The sequence below is a fragment of the Muntiacus reevesi genome, chromosome 3 (assembly GCF_963930625.1).
Source record: "Muntiacus reevesi chromosome 3, mMunRee1.1, whole genome shotgun sequence".
Classification (NCBI taxonomy): domain Eukaryota; kingdom Metazoa; phylum Chordata; class Mammalia; order Artiodactyla; family Cervidae; genus Muntiacus; species Muntiacus reevesi.
The window spans coordinates 163,420,110-163,429,508 of record NC_089251.1 but is presented as its reverse complement, the minus strand read 5'-3'; positions in this window follow the sequence as shown (position 1 = coordinate 163,429,508).

The window sequence follows — 9,399 nt, the reverse complement described above, 5'->3', positions numbered from 1 at the left end:
TCACGGTCGCCAAGCGGCCCGGAAGGTACACACTGCCTGCTTTTCACCACCCCGGCTGCTGAGGTAAGGTGGAGTCTCTCCTGGCCCCAGGCGGGTATCATGGGGGTATTTTAAGTGCTAGCGAGCATCTGAGATGAGAACTTGGTGACACATGAGCCTTTCTTTAAGTCTGATTCTAGTTTTATTTCCGCGTATTCCTGGAAGGAGGGTCTGGGCTTTTAGAGATCACACCTGATCATTCAGTTAGCCTCGTTCAGAGAAACCTCAGTGTCCATCTGTTAAAGGAACCACTAACTGAAACTGCCCACCCTGGCCGGGCACCATAGTAAACCACTTACATGAGTTATCTCAAACAGGAGGTCCTGGTGAGGAAAGTGGAACTAACAAGCGACCGCCAACCGGAAGGATTCGGGAAGAGTCAAAAGGAGGCACCAGTCCAAATGTCCTACCAACCTCCCAGAATCCACCTCTCTGGAATCCATCTTGGTGCCACCAGGAAGGACCCTGAGTCAGAACGATTGGCCAGAGACAACCCGGAAGCTAATCCTATCACCACAGAACCCGGCTGTGAGCCACAGAGTAGCGCAGTCCTCCAGGGGTCCCTCCCCCTCCTGCTCTCTGCTCAGACGCCCCTTTCCAATGACGTCTTTTGTTTTGTCGGCATATGTCTCTCCTCAGACAATTCATTTCTGGATGTTAGACAAGAGCTCACCCTCAAGCCCTGGAAGGGGTCCTCCTTCCAGTAGCACATCTATGCTTTGGGGACCCTCTCATTGTACTAAAATGTTCCTCCCCTTCCTGGGAGGATTTCAGGCCCTTCAGCCTCCATAGCTGCGACTTCTCCTCCAAGTGCTGACGTCCCCTCTGATGCCAGACACCGGTGCCCGTGACCCACCCTTTTGCAAATTACTGTCCAACCCAAAACTCCTGACCTCTCTCTATCTGTTCAGAGAATGTTTGGTTTTTATCTGCTCTGTTATCATAGTCCCAGACATTAATATTAGTGATAAAATCTAGAATTGCTCATCATTAAAAATCAAAGCAATATTGTAAAGCAATTATCCTTCAATTAAAAATCAATAATTAAAAAAGAAAAAAAAAAAAAAAAACCGAAGACTCACAAGGAAAAATCAGGATAATTCATTGCACCAAAAACTCCAAAAAAAAAAACCAAAAACAAAAAACCCCATATAACATTAGAAAGGCAAAAAAAAAAAAAAAAAAAAAAAAAAAAAGTGTTCTTTAAACATTTGTTAGTTGATCTATGAACGGGAAGCTTTTGTGGCCTAATCTTAGTCTCAGTCCAAATTTGAACTCTTGACTAGGTTGTTTTCAAAATATTTGTAATTTTACTCAGAGCTGAGGCTCCCTCTGAGGCTGCTCTGCGTGCTGTCAAAACCCATCGACTCACCTCGTGTGCACTTGAGGCACTCAGACTTTAGTCTCCCATACAGTTTGTCTAAAAGAAATTAAGATCCCAGAAAGAGCTGCTGTGGCTAGACCTAGAGACAAGGAAAATCCAAAGTTCAAAAGTGGGAGGAAACGTTTTTGCCAAACAACAAAGACTGTCAGAGATGATTAAGGTCGTATTCAAAAGACAAAGATGCCTACAGTATGGAGGGCTCCTCGTGGCCCAGCAGGGACAATTTCAACATCATAAAATTATAGTAATTATAGTCTGTTGGAATAAGCTGAGACTATAAAAAGAGTCACAAGTCCATGATAATACTTAAAAGGAACACACAGGAACTGTGCCAATGAAAAAAGCACACATCCTTGCCTAATAAAGTTTATAAGGCATTCTGTTAATTGTTCAACACAAATAATATGAGTGTGCTACTCAAGGTTAGATTAACACCAAAATTAACAACCATAAATAAGAAACAGATGTAGAAGGAAAGAAAGCACGCTTAAAATATATGGTGTCTATGATTTGATTGTTTTATTTCATTTTTTAATATTAATTCTTCTGAACCATGATCATAGTGAAAGTTTGCAGCTGTGAGCCATGAATGACAGTAGGATTCATGGCTTCCAGAGGAGAGGAACTCAGTTTGGAGCCAGAGATGAGGCTTGGTCACTCGGAGCTTTTGTGTAGCAGAGTTTTATTAAAGTATAAAAAGAGAAGAGAAAGCTTCTGACATAGACATCGGAAAGGGACAGAAAGAGTGAGGGTGTTTCATACCAGTTAGCAAGCTGCTAATCAGATAAAAGAAACACCTCAAGACTGAAAGGGTCGCACCAGGCCCCTCTCCCACAACGTCTATTTTGACATAGATTGGCACAAGGGGAGTCATCCCCAGCCATAAAACAATGACGTGACTCTTGAAGAAAGGCAGATTTCCAAACAAATACAGTTTCATTAACATAGTTTAAGAAAACTTTTCCATGAGTAAGACGTACTGGTTTGCTGAGACTTGATCAGTTCAAGGTTAGGGGAAAAGATTAGTTTTAAGCAGAACTGGTTTGAAGAAAGGCAGATTCCAAAGCAAATCAGTTCAGTCACTCAAGTCCTGTCTGACTCTTGGCGACCCCATGGACTGCAGCACACCAGGCCTCCCTGTCCATCATCTACACTTAGAGCTTACTCAAACTCATGTCCATCAAGTCGGTGATGCCATCCAACCAACTCATCCTGTCATTCCCTTCTCCTCCCACCTTCAATCTTTCCCAGGGTCTTTTCCAGTGAGTCAGTTTGTCGCATCAGATGGCCAAAGTGTTGGAATTTCAGCTTCAGCATCAGTCCTTCCAATGAACACCCAGGACTGATCTCCTTTAGGATGGACTGGTTGGATCTCCTTGCAGTCCAAGGGACTCTCAAGAGTCTTCCCCAACGCCACAGTTCAAAAGCATCAATTCTTCTGTGCTCAGCTTTCTTTAGAGTCCAACTCTCACATCCATACATGACCACTGGAAAAACCATAACCTTGACTAGATGGACCTTTGTTGACAAAGTAACGTCTCTATTTTTTAATGTGCTGTCTAGGTTGGTCATAATTTTTCTTCCAAGGAGTAAGTGTCTTTTAATTTCATAGTGGCAATCACCATCTGCGGTGATTTTGGAGCCCACAAAAATAAAGTCTGACACTGTTTCCCCATCTATTTGTCATGAAGTGATGGGACTGGATGCCATGATCTTAGTTTTCTGAATGTTGAGCTTTAAGCCAACTTTGTCACTCTCCTTTTTCACTTTCATCAAGAGGCTTTTTAGTTCTTCTTCATTTTCTGCCATAAGAGTGGTGACATCTGTATATCTGAGGTTACTGATATTTCTCACAGCAATCTAGATTTCAGCTTGTGTTTCTTCCAGCTCAGCATTTCTCATGATGTACTCTGCATATAAGTTAAATAAGCAGGGTGACAATATACAGCCTTGACATACTCCTTTTCCTATTTGGAACCAGTCTGTTGTTCCATGTCAAGGTCTAACTGTTGCTTCCTGACCTGCATACAGGTCAGGTGGTCTGGCATTCCCATCTCTTTCAGAATTTTCCACAGTTTACTGTGATCCACACAGTCAAAGGCTTTGGCATAGTCAATAAAGCAGAAATAGATGTTTTTCTGGAACTCTCTTGCTTTTTCAATGATCCAGCTGATGTTGGAAATTTGATCTCTGGTTCCTCTGCCTTTTCTAAAACCAGCTTGAACATCTTGAAGTTCACGGTTCACGTATTGCTGAAGCCTGGCTTGGAGAATTTTGAGCATTATTTTGCTAGCGGGTGAGATGAGTGCAATTGTGTGGTAGTTTGAGCATTCTTTGGCATTGCCTTTCTTTGGGATTGGAATGAAAACTGACCTTTTCCAGTCCTGTGGCCACTGCTGAGTTTTCCAAATTTGCTGACATATTGAGTGCAGCACTTTCACAGCATCATCTTTCAGGATTTGAAGTAGCTCAACTGGAATTCCATCACCTCCACTAGCTTTGCTCATAGTGAAGCTTTCTAAGGCCCACTTGACTTTGCACTCCAGGATGTCTGGTTCTAGGTGAGTGATGACACCATCGTGATTATCTGGGTCATGAAGATCTTTTTTGTATAGTCTTATGGGTGTCCTTGCCACCTCTTCTTAATGTCTTCTGCTTCCATTAGGTCCATAATGTTTCTGTCCTTTGTTGTGCTCATCTTTGCATGGAATGTTCCCTTGGTATCTCTAATTTTCTTGAAGAGATCTCTTGTCTTTCCCATTCTATTGTTTTCCTATATTTCTTTGCACTGATCACTTCCAAAGCAAATACATAGTTTCATTAACATGGCTTAAGAAAAACATTTCCATAAGAAAACTGCACTGGTTAGCTCAAGGTTTGAGAAAAATTAAGTTCAGGTGGAACCAGGGGTCATCATGACAAAGCAGGAATAGAAAAGAAAAAAGAAATGCCTGCCACTTGCAGTTCATTTCCTCCTGCCACTTGGGGACCCCTAGCCTTCCTGACTGTTAACCCTCTCAATAGTATATCTCTTCTTTTATTATTTATTTTTTAAAATTTAGTTTATTTATTTTTTGGCTGCACTAGGTCTTCGTTGCTGTTGTTGGACTTTCTCTAGTTACGGTGAGAAATGGGCTTCTCATTTCGGTGGTTTCTCTTGCTGCGGAGCATGGGCTGTAGGTGTGAGGGCTTCAGTAGTAATGACACTCAGGCTTAGTTGCTACTCAGCCTGTGGAATCTTCCCAGATCAGGGTTCAAACCCATGTCCCCTCCGTTGACAGGTGGACTTTTAACCACTGGATCACCTGAGAAGTCCAGTTTGATCGTTTTAAATGGAAACATGTTGGTCATCCAGAATTAAACTCATCTGGAAGTGAAAGTGTTAGTCGCTCCATCGTGTCTGGCGTTTTGTGACCCCATGGACTATGGCCAGCCAGGCTACTCCATCCATGGACACAAGGCCAGAGTACTGGAGTGGGTTGCCATTCCCTTCTCCAGGGGATCGTCCCAACTCAGGGATCAAATCCAGGGCAGTGCAGGCAGAATCTTTACCATCTGAGTCACCAGGGAAGCCCCGAAAATCAGGGAAGGCGACCCCCAAACCCTTCCTTTCCCAGCGAATATTCCACCCCTTCCTTTGTAGCCCCTCAGAACTGGCTTGCTAAGAAACCCCCGCTCTCCCTCTAGGAGCATATTCTTGCTTAAACAAACTCTCACTTAACTTTCTTAACCTCCCTGCTTCCTTTCTGAATTCTTTCGCGATGAAGAAAGATCCTTACAATTCACCAGGAGCAGCTTCAGGCTTCCCCTGAGTCCCACAGACAGCAGAGGAGTGCTTTGCTCAGGATGGAATGGGGGGTGTGGGATGGGGGGTCCTGGGAGTGTGGAAAGAGAAAGTGGGGCGGGGAGCCCTCCCCTCACGGCAAAGGTGTGGGGATGCCCAGAGTTATTGGGTCAAGACAAAGACCTTCCATTTCAATCACACCCAAGGTACCTCTCGAGTAGGGAGGCAGCCCATTTTTACCCATTTTGGTAAAAAAAAATTCTATATGTGAAAAATCCGCCCCCCCCATCTCAAACCTCTAAAAGGCCAGAGGCCAACTCCAAGACACAAACTGAGGATTCCATGCCGAAGTGTTACTATTCCTAATATACAAAAGGCTCTTACCTGTTAATAAGGAAAAGCAGACGATTTCAAAGAGAAAATGGGTGAACGGCAAAAATAGTCACGTCACAGAGAAAAGAAAATTGCCAAGAAATTTGAAAACATGTTCAACCTCACTGCTCAAAGAAGCGCAAGTGAAGCAGCCTTGAGGTGTGATCTTTGGCGGATTCACTCGGCAAGACTCCGTGCCAGTGGCGCATGCATGTGTGGGTGTGAGAGAGTGTGAGTGAGGAGTGAAGCTGTGGGTGGGGACGAAGGCGTGAAAAAGCAGGCTCTCCTATGCTGTGTCGGTGCAAGTAATTTCTAACACCTTCTGAAGGACAGCTTGATACTTGCAGCAGAAGTCTTTAAATGTGCGTCACATGGCTAGTAAACAGAGCAATCCGTCTCAGCACTGGGTCAGCCCTTACCCACTCGGCCTCTTGCCTCAGCAGTTGCACACGCAAAGTCAAACCTCTCTCTCAAGGCCTTCCTCACTTCCCTCTGACGCTGTCTTCACTCTTCGTCTTCTGCTGTCTACTCACCTTTGCCTAGTTTGATCTATTGGAGAACCCTGTTTAATCGGTTTCACGGGACTTCCTTTCATTCGGGCATTTGCTCTTAATGAATCCCCCCTTCTCTGGATGCTTTAGAAAGAACGGCTCACTAGTTGAACTTGGCCAAGTTCTCTGGAGCCACGTTTGAAAGGAGAGGGAGGGAGTCGCTTCTTTAGACTTTCCCCTTTGTCCTCTCATTAATTAGCATGCCCACCACACTTAGCAGTCTCTTGCCTTCCGAAGAGAGAAAACCGTGGTTTTAAGATGTGTTTGAGCTGAGACAGTGGTGTGTCATTGTCTGACCCTGGACGGTCACGTCCAACAGACAGCTAGGCATGGCTTTGGAGGAGTCCCCGGACAGCACCAGGGGCTGCTCTCCTTTGAAGACCCAGGAATAGGTGTTTTCCTGGCCTCCCAACTCAGCATGTCTCAGAGAAGAAAACAACCCACGTTGCCAGCTATGGGAAAACATTGCTGTGCCGTTTGTGTGATAAGGGGGTTAAACAGAGCCTGAGAGAGGGGGTGGAACTTCGGGACTTTCTCCCGTTGAAGGTCCCACCAGGAGACGGGAAGCCCGGGGCAGGGATGCGGGGATGTGGGGAACACTTCCTGGGTGGGAGCGGCCTCTTAGATCAGAATCAGCCAACATGCTAGTTAGCTGTGATGGCTGAGGCTCAGAGTCTAAATGGTCATTCGGGATAGGGAATTAGAAAAAGAACCGCAGGATAATCCCAAAGTAAGAAAAACGAAGATGAAGATAAGAGCAGAAAGTAATAAAATACAAAACAAAGATGAAAGTAGAGACTGAAATTAACTGTACTTCAGTAACATTTAAAAAATATATTGTAAAAAAGCAGATATCGTTAAAATAAGACCACAGGCCCCAAATGGAGTCACTTGTCCTACATCAGGCTACCAAACCAGGGCTTAATACCTAACTTAACTGAAACTTCAGACTCCCCCAGAAATACAGCCTTAACCTGTCGGTCAGATACTTTCTGGTCAGCACCTTCTCCATCCCCCAGAAGGAAGGTGAGGTGGTCCACCTAAAAGACCCCTTTTCCCCCAAAGAAAGATGACCTGAATCTGAGACAATTTTGTTTCCATGTTTACGCCTTCCTTGTCCTGCCTTTTGGGCTTCAAAGGTGGCTCAGTGGTAAAGAATTCGCCTGCCAATGCAGGAGACGTGGGTTCCATCCCTGGGTCGGGAAGACCCCCTGGAGAAGGAAACGACAACCCACTCCAGTATTGTTGCCTGGAGAATCTCATGGACACAGGAGCCTGGCGGGCTACAGTCCATGAGGGTGCAAAAGGGTTGTACACGACTTAGCCAATGAGCACACACGCACTCTCTCACATCCCTCCTGTCTTTAGAAAATTTCCCTTTCTACCACCCTTTGAATCTTCCTTCCACACAATGCATGGGATGCTGCCCGATACCTGAATAGTTCAATAAAGTCAATTGGATCTTTAAAATGTACTCAGTGGAATTTTTCTTTTTTAACATGATGCATACACTCAATTGTGTGTGTGTGTGTGTGTGTGTGTGTGTGTGTGTGTGTTGTACATTAGAAACAAGGAAATCAGAGAGACAAAATGTAGAATAGTTGTTACCTTTGGTGTGATAGAGGCTGGACCAGGAATGAATTCAGAAAAGAAATCCTTATCACTGACCCATCTATCACATGTATTTTTATAGGCACCATATCCTGCCTAACACATGTTTTTTTGTTTTTTTTTTTTTAAATACATGCATTGCAGAAAATTGAGGAAATGCCAAAATTATGAAGAATAAAATGTAAAACTACCCTTGCTCTCTGTCTTAATGTTATTTCTCTTTGAACCATTTTGGATGAAAGTGTTTCTAAAATGTCTTTTAGTTTTTCTTTCTTTCTGAAAGAGTGCTTGAGAATCCTTGAACCTGTTTCTGTGATTTCTGGTTGCTTTGTGGACAAAGATGCCTGTGTGATGCTCTAGGCACTCACGGCCTCAGGACCTCTGAACCTGCTCCCAGAAGTGTCTCCAAGCTGTCGAGCATGTGCAGTTAGTGTCTAGTGTGATTGTTTTGGGATAAACCTCATTGCTATGCTCTTCTTAAATGCCCCTTTAGCCTCTGGCTCCATAGCTAATAGTCACCCTTTTTCTTTTCTCCCTAAATCTCTCTCATCTGCCCGCTTCTCTTGGCTCCATACCTCCTGCTGCCCATCCCGTCTCTCCCTGCCCAGCTCTCTGCCCACAAGGTCAAGGTTGAGCACCCCTGGCCACTCTGCCTAGCTCTCCCCCTCCTGCCCACGCTGAACCTCAGCCTCTCGGGTTATTGTCCCCAAACCCCCAATTGTCCTCAGGGTTTTCTCCTTTGTCTGTGAACTCCTAGAACTGTACAAAGTATTGGCTCTCCAGGGAGACTTGTCCTCGCTCAAGACGCAAGACCAGCTTGACTTTGGGAATCTGGGCACTTCACTCCTGGTTCCCAGGCTCGCTCCACATTGCACTATCATCACTAGGGTATTTCTCCCATCCATCTGCGGCGTCAAAGCCCACATCCATCTTGTTCATCTTGTCCTAGTGATCGGCATTCCCTCGTAGAGGAGACCCTCACACTTTGTACCGTGGTTAGTAGTCTTAGGTTGTTTCTCTAGTCATGAGGGACACCCCAGACAGGGTCCTGCTTACAGCACCCATTGTTGTGTTTGAACTGGGCCCCTGTGGGGTTGTGAGCTCTGGGGGCTCAGGCACTGGGTGGCCTCTACTCCCCCTGTGGTTTCTGACCCTAGTATTTCTGCCTGATGGGAAAATCATCACCAAACATCTGCTTTGGGGGTAAAATACCTGTAATATTCCATAAGATTTCCTGGGGATGACAGATGGCTTAGAAAATGTGCAAGCCAGATATGAATATGGACCTCTACAGAGTTCTTCCTCCTGTCAAAATCTGAAGATGATAAACATTTTTGTCACTGGCAGTAAAATCTCAATGAGAAGTGCTGGTTATCAGAATCTTCAAGCTAAGCAGCTTCAATTGCATCTGACTCTGCGAACCTATGGACACAGCCTGCCAGGCTCCTCTGTCCATGGGATTCTCCAGGCAAGAACATTGGAGTGGTTTGCTATGTCCTCCTCCAGGGGATCTTCCCAACCAGGGTTTGAACCTGCTTCTCTTATGTCTCCTGCATTGGCAGGCAGATTCTTTATCACTAGCGCCACCCAGGAAGCCCACAGGAAAACCTCAGCATGTCTAAATGGAGATGTCTGGAGCTGGGAAGAGTGTTCTGGGC